The sequence below is a fragment of the Austrofundulus limnaeus genome, unplaced genomic scaffold (genome assembly GCF_001266775.1).
Source record: "Austrofundulus limnaeus strain Quisiro unplaced genomic scaffold, Austrofundulus_limnaeus-1.0 Scaffold1035, whole genome shotgun sequence".
NCBI lineage: Eukaryota > Metazoa > Chordata > Actinopteri > Cyprinodontiformes > Rivulidae > Austrofundulus > Austrofundulus limnaeus.
In genome coordinates, this window is record NW_013953437.1 from 32,518 (window position 1) to 51,057 (window position 18,540).

The following is an 18,540-nucleotide window of genomic DNA, read 5'->3' on the forward strand; positions in this document are numbered from 1 at the left end:
GGGCTTGGGACCCAATTATGGGTCATGAAGCACCTTGGATAATCTCCAGAAATCAATTTAAGGGGTAATAAAATAATTGCTGATGTAATATATTCCCTATAATTATTACGAAAACACAAAATAAGTAAAAATAAGTATTTATATTTGTGTATAAGCTGTTTACATTGTCAAAAAGCCTGTGTTTTTTAGGGTTATTAACGAAGTTTATGTACTCAGACCAGTAATATTTGGGGTCACAAGTTTTTGCCATGGATATTTTGTGGGTCAGAAGACAAAAAGTTTGTGAACCACTGGTCTAGTGTATATTCAATAGAAAAGCCTGAGTAATGGACCAAAAAAACTAGAGTTCAACGCTGATCTTGAAACCGGAAATAGCTGGTGAATGCATTTGATATTACGCATGCGCATTAACAGTCAACAACAAAGGTGCGTCTTAAGCTAATTATATGCCGATTTATTACCTTTAGCATTTTTTTATCCACTTAGCACATTATACACATAAACTGAACGACTTATTTATTGTTTAAGAGAATTTTTGTCGTTATTTTATTATTTGTTAGGCTATTTATTTAACATTTTAACTTTATTAAGTCCCCTGTAAGCTAGCTGCTGTAACCGTCTAGCTTAAGCTGTACGGGAAAACAAGGCACGGCTTCATGCTATGGGTTCATGTATGTGCGGGTCCCGTACCTGACTGTAAACCGTCCCCATCGTCCGGCTGCACAGCACAGGTGCTTTACATTTCCCGAGCACTCTCTCCGCCCTCTCTCTGCTCATTTGCTCCCCTCAGCCGCCCGGATGTAGCGCACAGGAGTCCTCCACTCGGAGATAATAACATGGCGCTGGTAGACACATAACGGTGTTCATCTCTGGGAAAAAAAAAATACATATGTACCTTAAGAACAGACCAAAAAGAAATACAATGAAAGCAACGGGACATGTGAGCTCCTCGACCTCGTAGCAAGCAGGTAGGCATGTTTTATTCGTAAAAAAGACGCGTTTGTTATATATTTATAAACAGTGGTTTTAAAAAAAAAAGAGTGCTTCTTGTTGCAGGGGGGGGGCAAAAAGCCGCTTTGGTAAACGCTTATCTAGAAGAGGGGGGMTTTATTTCGTGTGTGTTTCTGTACGCCGGTAAGGTAGCACACATTAAAACAGCAGTGTCATTCTGGGCAGGTTCACGTCGCCGCTGACGACGCATCCGTGCAGAAATCTGTCATTTTTATTTGTATTTATTTTTTTCTAGTTGCTTGTGTGTTGTCATGGCTGTCAGGCTCTCCGTGCCGTCGACCGCTGTCCTTGGTGTTGAAATGGGTGGGCATCACATCCGTGCGAACAGGTTCTGATGTCRGCTGGCTGGGCTTTTTTAAAATCATGACACCAATGCTTAAAAGGAGATTAATTATTGCCAATGCTAGAGGTCGAAGTGGGTTAAAAAAGAAACACTGTAATGCACCTTTATAAGGCTGGTTGAGTGGTGCTCCTTATAGTAGCATCGTGCACTATTTTTTTTCCTGTTTCTTTATTTGTAACACAACAGCATCCCCCAGCATTGTTTATATTCACGCTGCACTCCAGTGATAATGACAGTGCAGGCATTTATTTGCACTGCTTATGTTTCTTTTTTTAATCTATCAGACAGCCAGAGTTTGTGGGCAAATGTAGGCCAGGTAGGAACAGGAACTGATGGACTGTTTTTTTAAGAGTCAGGCTGGAAAGGAAAGTGTAGATGAAAATTAAATGTGGCGACTCTGAGCTGGGGTTTTCCTCCATAAGCTCCTAAATACCCCCAACAGCAACGTTACTCATTATGGTGGTGATTAAAAACACACTGTAGGCTATGARATCTCCAATAACCCCAGATGTCTTAAAACTGGAATACAAATCATGACAATGAAAATAAACTTATCACAAAAAGAAGGAAATCAGCGTTTGGTAAATTATTTCTTTGTTGTAACAGTTCTAGGCAATACTGAGCATCGAGTGGCAGCATCAGCGGGTACCAGGAGCTCAAAATAAGTGTCAGTAGCAACAGCAAAATAAGCTGTTGGGCAGTGCAGAAGGTTCAAAAGTTTCAGGAGTACGAGTTTATCCATCCATCCATCCATCCATTTTCTTCCGCCTATCCGGGGTCGGGTCACGGGGGCAGCAGCTTCAGAAAGGAGGCCCAGACCTCCCTCTCCCCATCCACTTCTTCCAGCTCCTCCGGGGGAACTCCAAGGRGTTCCCAGGCCAGCCGAGAGACATAGTCCCTCCAGCGTGTCCTGGGTCTTCCTCMGGGCCTCCTCCCGGTGGGACGTGCCCGGAACACCTCACCAGGGAGGCGTCCAGGAGGCATCCTTACCAGATGCCCGAGCCACCTCAACTGGCTCCTCTCGACGTGGAGGAGCAGCGGCTCTACTCTGAGTCCCTCCCGGATGACCGAGCTTCTCACCCTATCTCTAAGGGAGAGCCCAGCCACCCTGCGGAGGAAACCCGTTTCGGCTGCTTGTATCCGGGACCTCGTTCTTTCGGTCATGACCCAAAGCTCATGACCATAGATGAGGGTACGAGTTTGTTTTGAAAAAAATTGGGGGCTGGAAAAAAAGTTGAAATTAATAACGTCAGACYTGCATTTTTCTGCCGTTTAGAAAACGGCAGGGAGTGTGTTTGAAGAGTCCAAAAATCAGCAGTTTTATGAAGACAATTTGTGATTATTAAAAAAAATAGCCCAAGAACTGGTGCTGGACCTCATCGACTCAATATAGACTGAGCACTTGTGTTATTAAGACTTTAAACCCAGCTTCTGGCTCGCTTCGTCAGACAGTCAGAGCCTCCATCACCTTGTCGTCCACCTGCCTGGGTTTGCAGGTGTTGGATGTAGATGTGGACGTAGAGGACATCTGTCTCTTTCCTGGGTCCATCAATGGGCTGCTCGCTGCGTCCACATCGTAATTGAGCTTGTCCGAACCACAGAAAGTCAACAGGTGAACCATGCTGAATTACTAGCTATATTTGTAGTTACTGTTGCCACTACTATTTTACCTGCTGCAGTGTGAAACTCTCTGGGTTCTACTAGTAGTTCTACTGATGGAGCCTCAAATGGTCCCCAGCTTTCTGATGCAAAGAACATGTGGTTCCACAAACAGGTTCATCACTTCAAGGTTCTCATGGTGGTTTGTCATCTCCCTTGTCAGGGAGAAATCCAGATCCAAGATCCAAGGGTTACAAAAAACCTAGCTTGTTCCTGTCTCTACAGTGTCCTCTCTGACTGCTAGCAGAGCGGTATCGGCCCTCTTACAGGGGAGGATCACATGGTCCTAAAATCCATTGTATTACGTTTAAAGAAATAAAATACTGGAACACTGCAAAACCTGGCAAAAAAGTGTCTAAATTTAGATTTTAAATGAAGAAAATGGCCTACTGCTGGATACTTTTGAACCCTATTCAATGACGGAGAAGATTTGGCAAATTTTTCATGTAGGCAACCCACATCCTCAGCTCTACTGCTCATCCACGAAGGCATGTTCCTTACGAATGTGGCACAGTTTAAAAGGGTAATTAACAGGCTTTACAAGCATTGTTACAACAAAGATATAATCTACCAAACAGATTTTTTAAAAACTTTTTGTACTAAGTATGTAAAAAGCAATCATACTTATATGAACTTTGTGGACTGATTATCTTAATGGTGAAACTTTAATAGAGCTCTCCTATTTATTTTTTAGATAAAGATGTCAAATATTTCTTATTTTTTTTATTCTAAAGGGCATACTTGTTTTGATGTTTATCTTACAAGATAGTAACTATATTTTTGGTTTGATTGGACAAAAAAATAGCAGTATGTTTAGGAATATTATCAGTTTCATGATATAATAACAGTCTGTATTTTTAATTTTTTTTCCTATCTTATGTTCAAAAGAATTGATTACACACTGGATAATGACATCTGGGGCAGTGTTTCAAGATTGTTTTTGTAATAAATCACCTCCACAACACAATGGATACATTTCCTCCCCTGCAAATTATGGAACACTGAAATCATTATTTAAATATCAGCCTTGAAACAAGCAAACTTATGCAACAATTTGAAATTTTTATACATTATTTGACTATTACCATGATTCGATTTTATGCAGATGAATTCTAAAATGCTTCAGGTCTTTGTAGTAAACTAACCACTAAGAAAGGCGGCTTCTTTTTTGCCTAAAACATCTGCATCTTTCGCTTTAAAACCAGAAATTGAAGGAGCATTTGGGGTTTTATTTGGGAAAAGACGGCAGAAACAGATGCGGCAAAAAGTCCAAGAAAACATTTTATTTTCATGGAACAAGCTCCTGCAGTCCCCATGGTGCTACTAGATGGTACCATTTGCATCTTTTATCGCCCCCAGTTGTTTTTTTTTTTTTATTGCCAGCTTTCTGCTCCTAATGTGTCTCTGAAGTCTAACATAACTTGACAAAAGTCAGAACAGAACTGTGTGAGTTTTGATGGTCTTCCTGTTTAAGTCAGTTATCTCTTCCTGTTCCTCCAATCCAGCTGATTCCTCAAGGAGAGGTTTACCAGTGCGTTTTGTGTGTCATGATTGGGTGTGTTGTTGTGAAATCTAAAGACGTTTTTAAGCCGAGTCATTGTGTCAGTGTGTGTTCGCCTGCTTGCACCTTCCCTGGTTAACCGCTCAGTAATGTATTCAGTAGCAGCGTTGAGCACAACAGCTTTACATAATGATCAAAGCTTGAGGGATGCCACAGCACGGCTTCAGCCTGCAGTAATAATAATAATAATAATAATAATAATAATAATAATCTTTGAAGTTATCACAGCCCAACAACTCGATTGTCGTTATCCTCTGCTTGTATTTCCTCTTCCCTGTTCGTTTATTTTGTATTTTTTGTCTCTCTGGCACACACCCACACACACAGAGCCACTCGAAGGCCCTCTCCTGTTGAARGTTTCTGGATACGGGGTGAGCACTTCAAAGGCTGCAGCGATGATGAACACATGACAAACTATTTCAGTCCTCCGTGAGTTCTCACTAGACTGCTCTTGCTGTCTAGGAGGAGGCAGTTTATTTTTTTATTTTTTTTGTTCCTTACACAAATTGACAATTACATAAGAGTCCGAGGGTGTCGTGGATTGAATAATGTAGCCAGAAGATGATGAGCTAATGCTACTTTGCTGTGTGTACTGAAGAACTGCATGTCCTTTCTTGTTGGTGCTTCCTCCTCAACCTTCAAGGCTAATCTCATTGACTTCTGGTCAACATTCCTGGGTTGCTTTGTGTGTGGATATTGTTTAAAATGCAAGGATTAAACTAGGTTTTATAGGTGCAGTGATAAATAGGCCGGCTAATTTATCAGCACCAATTTCTTTAAATCTGGGAGATCAGCTGATACTTAAATAAGATCGGTGGAAAAGACTGGCTTCTCATCTACCTCCACAAAGGTCTGGAAATCAGCCACTAGCTGCGTTTCCATTGGCCATGAAAATGCGCAAATTAGAATTTCAAAAAGAAATTACTCAATGAAAACACATCAATTTTGAAAAAAAAAATACATTTTTCGACAATATTTTTGCGCTAGGATGAGGTGGTTTTTTTGGCCGTATCGAAATTGGTGTTTTTCGCAAAACTGCAATGAAACACTTTTTTCGCATCACGAGAGTCACGTGATCAACAACCGGCTGTTTCTACTGGCGAAAAAGACAACGAAGAAGAAGATAACAGGAAATGGAAGTAGTAAGAAAGTAGTAAACTCACCGACTACAATTTCCCAAAAACACAGCATACGTAGCCACTCCCAAATAGGGGCTTGTCGCTGGAAAGCCTCGATAAGACGCCGACGTCTCCTCTGATGATGAGTGCTTGTGTCGCTGTAGCAATTTGCTATGTGTTTACATCCATTGCCGCCATGTTTGTAATGACTTATCACGAGAACAAACATATTCACGCATGACTTTAACAGCATTTCTTACTTAATGGAAACACCGCGATTGCGAAACTGTGTTTTTCAACATTAACAGAATATCGACAAAGTTTTACGCACATTTGCAATGAAAATGCAGCTACTGTCACCTTTTGCTCTACTGTGAGCACTACCTAATGTCCAGTTAAAACAAGTTTGTATTGTTTCAAGGGTAATGGTCAATGTGTTTAATAAATTAGAACTGGAACATTGAAGGTGTATTGTAACGTTATAACATCAGACAATGTCAGGTATTTAAAAAGGGGTTTTGACCAAAATTCAAATAGGCAAGTCAGACTTTTTAGAGATGGGTGATTGGCAAGAAAACTGCAATTGGTGCACCCCTTGATTAAATGCAGATTTTTGGGGGGCATCGCACATGCTGTGTTCCCACTGCAGACAGAAAAATTTCTTCTGTGATTTCTTGACTTTCTGAACGTAACAAATACGATTTTTTTTCAAGTTTGACAAGATAGGACGAGATATTTTTTAAAGTAGCAGCAGTCTGATCTGTCATGCTGCATTTCATTTCATGTTTACGTCGTTGAAGTAGGAATACGCATATTAATCCAGATATTATCAATTCTGCTACATGCAGTTTAAAACGTGGAACTCCACTTCTACAGGACAGAAGTCCAGTTGCTTTTTTCAGTTGTCATGTTCTGAATGACAGAGAATCAACTCCAACATCTGATGCCAATGTTGGTGTTGGATCATATTGATACTAGCATGATGGGGTCCATACTTATGTGTTCTACCTTCATTTCCAGAAGTGCAGTTTTGGTCTGTAGTAGTCTGGAAGAGACAATATCAAATGCACTATGAAACAATCCTATCTTATAGTTATTTAATTGGTTGTGATTGCACAACTATTTCAAAATCGATACACTCATGCTAAAATGTAGCATCCCTGTTTACTTCTGTAAACAGCGTTATGCGTGTGAAGTCATGTCTTCTTCTGCACAAGTGGGTCACTTCAAGGACTGTTTACACTGTAGTCTGATGGTTGCATTTACAGTAAATGTGAACGAAATGAGCAGAAAATTTGGATTTTAACAAAAATCGGAATTGAGCATTGAAATCTTAATTGCAACTTTAAAAGCAGACTTGTATCAATGGATTTTGTGAATCAAGAGTCTGAACTCATGCACAAAAAGTTTAAACAAAGAGAAGAGAGCTAATAAGGGGAAGTTGGAAAAGATGGTCTGACAAGAAGAATGGAAACTAAAGTGAGCCAGAGGACCATTGTGGCAAGGGAAGGGGATAAGCTGCAGCCTCAGAATTATGGAAGAAAGAACGACAAAAATAAATACTGGAATGTATAAAGTGTTTAACTGGGAGTGAGAAGAAGAATGACGATGAAGCAGAAGAAAGCGTGGAGCGAAGGGCAGACAATCACAAAAAGAGATGAGCTATTGAAAGGAGCATGTGTCTGTCTTTCTTACGTTATCCCTGTGTATCACGTCTGTTCATTTTGGCTCCAAGCAGCCTGAATACCAAACTTAACTTCCCATGTCAGCGTTTGTCCCAGGTTATTGCATTCTGCTGTTTTTTTTTCTCTCCTAGGCTTGAAAAAGAAACAATATTTAGTGTTTTCTGCATGACTTGATAAGTAGCAAAACAGTTTCTGTTTGGGTTCATAGGAACACAGACAGACAATCTGTAAAGAGACTTTGCTGACGAGTGCAAAAAGATAGCATTTTGAAGGAGATTTCCAAAGAATGTGTTTGAGCTTTTAATTATTATTGCTGAGTCATCTTTTTGTAACATTGACAGTTCAATACACTTTTGGTAATATAGTCAGATGAATAATTGTCAGTACTTACAAAACCTTTCTCAAATTATACCCTGATTTGCTGTATTAACATTTGGCTGGAGCAGCTTGGGGGAGGGGGGACACTTTGGTTAGAGCTGTTGCCTTTCAGAAAGGTCACAGGATCATCTCCCAGCTTGGGGGCTTTTCTGTGTGGAGTTTATATGTTCTCACTGTGCATGTGTGGTTTTTTTTCCTGCATACTCTGGTTGCCTTCCACAAACCAAAAGCATGCATGTAAAGTTTATTGYTAACTTTAAATTGTCCCTTAGTGTAATTGAGACTGTGAATGTCTTTCTGTCATTGTGATGTACTTGCTATCTGCCCAGGGTGCCCCACACTTCTCATGTGATGGTGGAATGTGAAATGTTTAACTTTCAGTTTTTAGAAAGATAATAGTGCAGTCTTAACAGCATATTGACCATTTCCAAATTGAAGCAGATGGAGCAGGCTGTAAACTTTCCCACAATGCTTTAGACTTGTGTTTTTGTGCATGATGATGGGACAAATGAGTTGTTATATTTCCTTGGAAATTCATGGATCAAAGACTCATTCATCCGTGGTTAGAACCACAGTCTTTGACATTTTTTAAGTCTTAATATTAATGGGGGTTTATTCTCCTATTTAACCTCCACTCTGAAGGCCACTGTGGCACCACAAATGGTATTGATTGTAATTAAGGCATGGTAACATGTGTTGTGGCAGTCACCGTTACCACCCTGAATTGGTTAATGGGAAAGGTATTCAGGAGACAAAAGGTTCTGCTTACCTCTTATTTCACAGTGCCTATCCCTCAATGTCCGAGTAGACCTGCCACCTGGCCAAATGATGTTTTTTTCCCATCCCGGACGAGCCCCCAAACATGTTTGCCATTTGAAAGATTAAGTTGAAAACAGCTGGCACAAATTTATATGAAAAGTTTTAATTACTGTAATGAAAATACAACTTTGGCTATTTTTTATGTAATTCTGGAATACATTATTGTAACCCATCCCTACCCATCTGGTTTGTTAAAGTCAGGTGGAAAAGCACAACTGTATCATTATCTCCATTCWTTACCATTACCCTCAACCTGACTTGTGTAGATTTACACTCAGAGATGCTGCTGAACTCCCCTCACAGTTTTTCTTTTTTTCCTAAAACCGGAAAAGCTTAACTAACGCGGTGCTGGAAGCGTGTTCATGTGTGCCAGTCATGAGGGCTAAAGCTTCACAGGGCTCTGATGAAGAGATAAGCTTGAATACCCAGGGATGCCCGGAGGCTGGAGAGTGCTGCATCTGCCCGTTCTGCTGTGAGGACCACAGCGCTGGGCCTCGCAGCTCTGTCACCCACCCTCAAGGCAGAGGGAGCTCAGCTATTTTTGTGAAAGTCTGTGTGTGAGCGTGTGTGGTAAATTTTCAGTTCTTTTGTCGTTATTTGACATGACTTCTCAACTTCGGCAACATGGAAGATTTTTTTTTAATCCAGCAGCAAAAAAGAACAAGCATGAATTTATAGATCTGTTGTTCTTAGCTGGACTCTTAGAAAACAAAGTGATGTTGAAGTGTTTGTTTGCTGGAGCTGAACTAAACATGCCAGAACCTGAAATGGGTAAATCTACATTTTTAAAGAGAAGCACAGGTAAACCACTGCAATGAAAGGTGGTCCACTGGTTTTTTTACGCAGCCTGACAGCACACAACATCTTTCTTTAGTTCTTAGTTATCTTTATCATTTGTCAACACTTGTTTGGAAGTTTATTATTGTTGTCAGCTTCAGTTACATTATCTTCATTTCATGTCATGTTCTGCTGAGCTCCCCCTGTCACACACACTCTTTGTGTCACACATACACACACACTACAGATACTGTGCAACAGAGAGGAGGAATTAATATTGTCATCAATGACAAAATAGTGAAAAAATACTATTTTAAAGAAAATGCAACTAATCCACTTGAATCAATTAAAAAGTATACATTATATTTTTTGTTTCTAAAACAGCACAAAACATTTTATTAGGAGGAAGCTGGTGAGGTTCTTAATTTTGGGTTATTACACACTAAGCTGTGTGATTGTAGAATTTTTTTTTAGTTATACAAAATTGTACAACCACATATGTTTTTGTAAAATTGGTAAATATTTTTTCATTGATGACACATTTGAGCTGCCTATTACTTTGATACTAATGCATACCCATACCATAAGAGAGGCGAGCTTTTGAATTGTGTGCTGATAACATACTGAATAATCCCTCAAAGTTAAAAAAAAACCCTTGATTCTTCTGAACACAGAACAGTTTTACACTTTGCGTCACTGCATTTTAAATTATGTTTGGTCAAGAGAAGGCAGCAGCTTTCCTGGAAACTGTTCAGGTATGGCCTTTTTTTACATGATAGAGCTTTAACCTGCATTTGCCGAAGGCATAGCAACTTCTGTTTACAGACAATGCTTTGTGGAAGTGTTCCTAAACTCATAACAGAATGAGACCTTTTTAAAAAAAATAATCAGTGCTGCTGGAGGACCTGAAGATCACGAGCATCTAGTATTGACACTAGATGCTCTGTTTTGTCCTTAGATTTCTCCACATTCTTAAAATCTTTTTGATGATATTGTGGTGGAATCCTGCCGACAACGCCAAAATTGTGGTGGCACGATTTACCAAGAATGCAAAAACACGTTGGAATAATGCCAGAAAAGTCTGCGTGTATGGTCGCAAATAAATGATTTAATTCWGAGCAACAAACAAACAGGACCCAATCAAGGAAGTACCGTTGGCTCACTGCTGACACGTCAGCGGACACAGCCAATAATATACACCATGATAACATCATATGACGTGCTTATAACCAATCACAGATCGCCCCTTGTACTCTCCAGCCTATCACAGGGCTCCCAGACAAAGAGTGTCTTATCAAACAAGAGAGGTCAGTCCGTTGCGGAGTCCTGTTGTCTGGACAAACAGATTAACATTGAACATGTGACACAGATAGACAATTAGTCCATAACAATATTATGAACTGTTGATGATAGGATATTTAAAGGGTGTTTCACTTCCCATCTGGGAAGCTTTATCAATTAAAAAACATTAGAAATATACCCAGTTCTCTTCATGACCTGTTGCTAAAAAACTAGTTATTGATTCTACTTAACTTTCTTGCCGATTGTTGTTCCTGTCCCCACTTTATTGAGCTGTGTTGCTGGCACAAAAGTACTGTATTTTCTCCCTAAAATAAGTAATATTTTTAGTTTAAAAAATTTGAAACATGTATTATGTTCCAAAGTGAACAAAAATTACACAATGTATATAAGATTTGACAATCATTGCATTGTCTTTTTATTTACCTTTTTCCAACATTTTAACTTTATCAGATTTGAGTTTGACCTTATTATCTTTGTAACAGATGTGAAGCTGTCTTAAAAARAAAATTATTTAGTTGAAGTGAACTATGCTGCACTTATGCAGACTTAACAGGACGGTACATATCAGGACCTGTGTTGAACCTGACATTACTTTAGTTTTCACCTTTTTAAAATATATTTTCTCATATTAGCCGATTTTACAAAAAAACTATTTTAATCTTGCATTAAAAATAAAAAGGCACATTTAAAACACCACCACATGCCATATCAAAAACATTTCTACATTTAATTTGTGACAAAAAGGAAAAAAGGCTGGTTTTGTTTTGTGCAGGAACCCCTCGTGGGACAGTTTAGTAGCTGCACGGGGACTTCCTGTGACTCCCAGAAATCTTGTCATCACCCTTATGTTGCTATGCAACCAGCGGAGACTGCTGCTGATTTTATCACCCAAATTTGAGAATTTAAATAAGCATTCATCTTATGACTTATCCTCCTTTGGATGACTGTTGCCAAATTCAGAACAAGGTTGATGTTTTATGGCAATGCATAAAACATGGTATTTCTTACACAAGCTATATTTTTAATTCACAACTGAATTTTGACTCATTTTGGTTAATCTTATAGCCTAATTCTCACACAACTGTGGCTTTAATGTCATATTTAATGACAGTTTGACAGTCAGTCTTTAACTTAAAACCCAAATGCAAGTTATCACAAACACATAAACTAAAACAGCAGCATTGGATCTTATCCACAGAGAGCTGCCGCAGGCAGTCAGGCTCTATCTGTGAGATCTCCCCCTGTAATTACCTACTGGCAATCTTTTCTGCACATTTTCAATCCTGTGGTTTTGAAAAAGTGCCCAGGAATTTTACAAAGCATGGTTACAGAGCTGAAGCGTTTCATCTCGTCTGAAATGCAAAACAGAATTTTTCTCTTTTTCATGCTGAAAATTACTTCCTTTTGTTTACAGTAAAGATTAAAAATCATTTTGTTTTGTCGAAATGAATTGAGTAACAATCAAATTCCAATTTTTTTTTAATTAGCTGTGGTTGTGTTCGTATGAACAGAATCAACCCTAATATTATGACTTCATCTAAACCATAAAATCAGCCTTTCTATCACACTAAACCATGAGGGGGAATTGTGTTAATGTCTGTGTGAATGTGCACATGTCTGTCAGCAAAATATCTTTTGGACCAGTGAACAGATTGTAATGTCTCTGAAAATAACTGAATGCAGGTCTACAACTGATTAACTTTAGAGTCAAGTTGATTTAAGATGGCCTCCCCTTCAAATCCTTTGATTTCTCCACATACTGAGCTAAACTGTGGTGTGGTCGTAGCTGAGTCACCCTCAAGAAATACTCTGAGCTCAAACAGACAGACAAGTGTGATATGCATTTCTTCAAGGATTGCCAGTTTAACATTATTACAGTTTAGAATCATGAAAGCAACAAACAGCCAATTTTATATACCAGGCATGTTTTTTTTTAAAAAAAGAAACCAAAGAAAAAGTCAAACACTGATATTTTGTTGAACCATCTTTAGCTTCGATTTGTTCTGTAAGCTTGCACCACACAGTGTCATGAAGTTTATATTTGCTCCGAGTTGCAATCATTTTTAGTCAAGGGTATGTAATGATGAAATGAAAGTCAGTACACTGAGTCAAGTATTTCCAGAATCTTCAGTGAGCTCAAGATCTGGACTGTAGTGGTCAGTCCTCATCTTTCATGGGCTCTGACCCACTCTTTTTCTGTTTAAATTTAATCCAATATAATAATAGTCAGATGACCTCATTTTCCACAAATGTACTATACATGAGGCATTGCACAGGCCTCCTTAGGCCTGCAGTGATGACACAAGGCATGATGAGCGCATCACTTAATTCAGTACTTTTTATCCCCCGTATGCATCCATCACTCTGCAATGGGGTAATTTTGAAGTCATCAGACCACAAGACCCCTTTTTCATTTCTCCACAGTCCATTTGTTCAGCTTTGTTACAAACTGGTAGCCTGGTTAAAACCAGACCCTGTTCTTCACTTTGCTTCGTACAAGGGTCTGGACTTGCTGCATAGAGGAGCGTTTCTTGTAGGAGGCGTGGCCTCCTGAAGCATGTGTGTGTTGTCGCTGTGAAGGAGGCTAAGCTAAGAAGCTAACCGGAAATCGCGTGTGCTGTAAACAACCTTACTGAGAGGAGAAATATACCGAGCCAAACGAGACGACTGTAAATGAGAGCTGCTGCTTTGTCAGACAATTTTATTTTAATTTGGAAGCCTTATCAACACGGACTGGCTTCATTCACTTCCTCCACTGCCGTATGCTAAAATAACTAGCAGACACTGTGCAGAACATCGACGTCGTTCAAAACTCCGCCTTCTGTTTGCTGATTGGCCCAGGTAAAATAAACTACAAGCAGACACTGCACAGAAAATTGACATTCTCTTCTCTGATTGGCCCGGCTAAAAATCTGCCAGCGAAATCCATCTCAATGGGAGAAGTCCCAGATGGAGCAGTGAAGGGAAACTAGAATTGAGCGGAGCTGCGTAGGAAGGCAAGGGCCAGGATAACAAACTGGAACAATGAGGCTGAAGTCTTTCTTTAGTTAGCTTCACTAATAGTTGGTTTTCTTTTAGCTACAAAGCAGTTTAATCCTGGTACATTAAATTTTGTCTTTCCACCTTCAATGACAGACAGTTCACTTGCTTCCTAGTGTCAGGCGTCGTTTTAAAGAGATAATCTGTCTTTTGTTTTTATTTTCTCATATTTACTTCACATATCTATTTATRGCTCATGAAGATATGGTTTGAATGGGTTAGATATCAAGAGCAAATTTGGATGTTTTGAAAAAGCAGTATATATTTTTTTACAATTTCATCCTACTCTGCCATTACAGAGGAAGGAAAGATGGGTGGAAGAAGCAATGAGACAAAAAGACTAAAGTATCCTGAGGGGATCTTTGGACTCACTCTGTGTTCTCCTTTGTATCGCCAGTCAGTATAGCTTTCATAACAGTTGTCATCGAGCTCTTGCTATTTTGTTGTGTGATTTGAGATCAGTCAGGTGGAATTGCATCAAAACAGACTTGAATGGGGATATTCATTCTGGCTTAGCTTGGTTCATTACCAGTGCCCATATCCCACACCCCCGTTGGGAGACTTCAAAGGCAACGAAGAGGTTGATGATGCAGGCCACTGTTGCACTGAAGTATACATCACAGCATCGTCTTCAGATCCACATTGTATCTGCCATCTGGGAGGTAATCATGAAAACACATGCAACAGTCGCTCACTTAGACCATATTGTACCTGAACCAGTTTAGCCCAACCTTTGATTCTCTGCACAAGTTACTGTTACCACACCAGGTGTAGTTTGTTTTTCTTTTTAAAAGCGTGAGATCAACAGCTTCACAATATCATGTTTTAAATTTGTAGTTTCTGATTTCCCTTTACTGTAGCAATGTAGTTGACCAAATTGTAAAGGGTTGACCAATGAAGAATTAGCTTTGTTGTCTTTCACAAACATACTGTATATTTGAGTATTTTCGAGAGAAATAGCCATGCTGTGAACCTAAAAATTCAGGCTCCTGGGTGTCAGTCATATCTGTTAGAATACTGATGGCATAGCAGGCTTGAGACTTGTCTAAACTGGATAACTGTTGGCTCAAATGAGGAGTCTTTAAAGTCCTATGGCAGTGGTGTTTAATTCTGGTCCAAACGCGTTTTGAGCAGCCGAAGCTGCCAGTTTACATGCAAAGTCAGTGGTGGATGTGCATCTGGTGTTACAATTGACCTTGGTTGATTAGAACCCCAAGATGCACAACTGAGTGAGGGTGGCAAAAAAGGTTTATTAAAGCAAAAACAAAGGTGCTGACGTGACAGCAAATGAACAAGGTCTTGGGGCAGGGACGTGAACATCCAACAATAAACAGAGAACAAGGATCTGACAAAGACTGAGGACAAAGGACAGAATATAAAGGAAGAACTAATGAGGTAAAACAAGAAACACCTGGGGAAGAAACATGAGGATCAGGTGTGAGTGTGCGGGGCTAGAGCAAAGGCAGACAGGAGGAAGAAAACAGGAGGAAAAGACAGAAAACTTAGACTAAATCATAAGCACAGACACAAATCATAACATCTACAGGCGGTGCAGCACATCTAGGCTGTTTAGAGCAGTGCTCAAGGTAGCGGTAGAGCGTTTTCCGTGCATGCGGCGCATCCAAAGCAGCCGACACGAGTTCAAAAAATTGAGCTTTTGCTGCTCGACGCGCCGCATCAACCAATCAGAAAGGCTCATTTTTCCACGTGATGGTTTCCTGAATGTTGCCCACTAACCTGAAACAGACGGACATGAGCTCTTTAGCTGAAATCGACTGTCTGTAGGTGGTGTTCTGGCAGGAGATATCAGCACTGATGWGGGTCAACAGCTTGTTAAACTGACCGCCGTGTTAAACTGGGCTCGGGACAAAAAAATTGTTTGTCAGCTTGCAGCTCCTGGAGTGGTGAAACTCAGAGAACAGACCGCCTCTAAATTATCTGGTGAATTAATTATCTGATGAGCGCAACGTTCGCTCGCTCTTAGTAAATAAAGCAAAGCCATTTTCTTTATTTCATCTTTATTTCATCCGTCATTAAAGACTGACCGGAAAAAAAAACAAAAACAAGACACTCCTTCCTCTTCAGACGCGCATCTATTCACGTTCTGTCTGTACGGACATTATTGACAAGCGTCCAACTTGAGGCGTCAGGCGCATTTTGGCTGCTCAAAATGCATTTGGTGTGAACCCAGCTTTACATGTTTCCCTGCTCTTCTGCAGGCCTTCAAGTTCTACAGAAGCCTGTTAACCTAAAACATGCAGGGTAGTGGCCCTCAAGGATTGGACACTATGGGTCTATGGAACAATTAAAAAAGGTAAAAGATCATCTTTCCAGCTACTTTGTTTTAAAACAGCTGTCTTGTAGGTGAACTAGGGAGTTCATGCTTATTCCATCAGAGGTTAGATCCCATTCTTAAAAACGTACCCAGAGTGTTGTTTTGACWCGTTCATGCATGTTTGAGAAATCCTTGAATCTCCTGTGGTAGCCATTTTGAGCTTCTTAAACACTTTCTGATACAAAGCTGCTCCCTGGAGCTCAGTCTGTAGCCAAACTCTTGCCCTACAGAGCCTCCCTCCCCTGACGCATTGTTGTGAAGACAGTAGGAATTTCTTAAAGAGACAGAGGACAATTTCAAAGCGTTTACATAGTCAAATATATTTTTGATGTACATTATACAGTATTTTCATAACAACTGAATGTAATATACAGTGGTTACTTGATTATGGGTATGGAGTTACATTATATGTCTGGAAATCCCCCCCCCCACCCTTTAAAGCTGTATCAAAAGTGCTACAGCTAGCTGATGCTGTCACTTTTTGTAAACAAACAGAATTTCACGTAAATAACAATGATTGCTTGCAGTGTAAAGTTTATAAAATATCTTTTGCATAAACTGCCGTGAAATGTTTGGGATTAATGTAAATTTAAGTTGACAGCAATTTACTTTAGGCTTAGCTTTGCCCTTACTAGCCCTTAGTTTGTCAATCTGCTTCAAACTAAATGGGGTTTCTCCAAATTTAATTGTTAAAACTGTTATCTTAAAGCATTTTTGCGGAACTACACTACACAGAACTATTTATTTAAATAAGACCTTGACTATGCGCATGATGCCAAATTTATGCTAAAGTTTGTTAATTCAACACAAAGAATATTCATTTTCCTTGTTTCACAGTGTTCATTTATAATGACCAGGGCTGGGTTCCCTCTAACGTTAGCTTGAACTCTGGTAGCATTTAGGACAGCAGAGGTAAACAGTCAACAGTGGACGTGTGAGTCATGTCATGATTGCTCATTTCCTGCTTGAGGCAGAGCTTTAGTAATAGGTCAAAATGACTTAAATGTGAAGTCCTGATTTGGGAACATGGTTAGACAGAGTCATTGCTAAGGCTGGACAGGAGCATAACGTTGCTTTCACATTATATAAGAAGTGCTTGGAATAGTATTTGTCTGAACCAAATTAGTAAAATCCATACAATCAGCTTTACAGACGACATAGAGCATTTTGTTGTTAAACTAATTATACAGAATGGATTACTGTCTGACTGGGCAAAGTCAGTGGGCAATGATTTATCTTAGCCGAAGCAATTTAATTTATCCTAGCTTTTGTTTTGTGTCTGTATAAACATGGACTCCATTCAATTCCCAGTTTCAAATTTTCAATCAAGATTTTTTTCTATACGTCTGATTAAAATACAGGATGTGGTGGTTTGTCAACTTTAAACATAGTCTTTATTAAAATCATCCTTAATTTCGTAGGATATGTAGACTTTCTGGATTTTTCTTTTGCTGATGAAGGTTATTGCTCAGTTCTAATCAGCATCATCAGGCTAGGAATTTCTGTGAAGAGATTGTTGTTAAACAGGAGTGGAGGCCTCATTGTCCAGTTGTCCCCCTTTTACAATGCAGTTATTGRGAGTATGACACAACKCTCTGTGAACAATAAGTGACCATAAGGGCACTAACTATCGGTCATTAGGCTGATGGTTCTCTTTTGCATGTGAACAACCAGTTTTGGTTAACACTGGTAAACTTATTGATCCATTAAAAGGTACTGCTTATAGGCTGAGTTTACCTGCAACTCCTCAGACTGAAGAAGTCTCTTGGAGAAGAGACGAAACATTTCAACAAAAAAGAACCCATTCACAGAGGACTTGAGCCAACCTTTTTTTTTAGATTTTAACGGTTTTTCACATTATAATTTAAATGCATCCTTCATCAGACTACACTGTGAACAGTCTGGGACCCTGAAGCAACCTGCATCTGCAGAGACGTAACACACAGATTGCTGTGTTTGCAGGAGTAAATATGGATGCTACACATGTTAGCATGTGTGTATCAGTTCTGACGTTGTGCAATCATTAGCTACGTTTACATGGACATAAGTAATTGGATTAAACGACCATTCGGAAAAAATGCYTCATGTAAACACCCCATTCAGATTATTCTGACCCGATTCATCTCGATCCGAATGAATTTGTAGTTGGAACGAGAGAGGTGGTTTATGCCGATTGATAATCCGAACGACGTACATGTAAACACTTAATCTGATCATCTTATTCTGATTGTGGAAAACTGACCTGACTGTGCATTGTCTGCTGACTTTCATCCAGCGGTTTCTGCTCTTTTGAGGAGGGAGGGGCGCTGTAGTCAACTTTCCTCTCGTTCTCTCATTCAATAAAGAAGGAAGACACACAGCCTGCACCGCTTCGCAATAAATAAACAAATAAACAAACAAACAAACAGACAAACAAATAAATAAATAAATAAATAAAAAAAAGTCTGTGCGTCACCTGCAGCTGAACCAGGGAGTGCAGTAACATCTCCACCATTATTCAAACCTGTTGTAGG

General features: G+C 39.6%; 2 protein-coding genes across 8 annotated transcripts in view; one reads left to right on the top strand and one right to left on the bottom strand.

The window, feature by feature from the left end:
- The window catches only part of LOC106533844 (galectin-3), a 7,397-nt gene extending 6,618 nt beyond the window's left edge, over positions 1-779 (bottom strand). For both annotated transcript variants that reach the window (XM_014030294.1, XM_014030292.1), the window contains exon 1: positions 691-779. The gene's annotated coding sequence lies outside the window, so the exon portion shown is untranslated. The remainder of the gene's footprint in view (positions 1-690) is intronic.
- pak5 (p21 protein (Cdc42/Rac)-activated kinase 5) overlaps positions 1-18,540 on the top strand; it is a 58,820-nt gene that overhangs the window by 2,691 nt on the left and 37,589 nt on the right. The window contains exons 1-2 of one of the 6 annotated variants that reach the window (XM_014030286.1): positions 871-968; positions 15,912-16,006. The exons of 1 other annotated variant lie outside the window; for it this stretch is intronic. The gene's annotated coding sequence lies outside the window, so the exon portion shown is untranslated. Of the gene's footprint in view, positions 1-870; positions 969-15,911; positions 16,007-18,540 lie in introns of those variants that run through there. 4 more of the 6 variants (XM_014030285.1, XM_014030289.1, XM_014030290.1 and 1 more) reach the window with 4 other exon arrangements.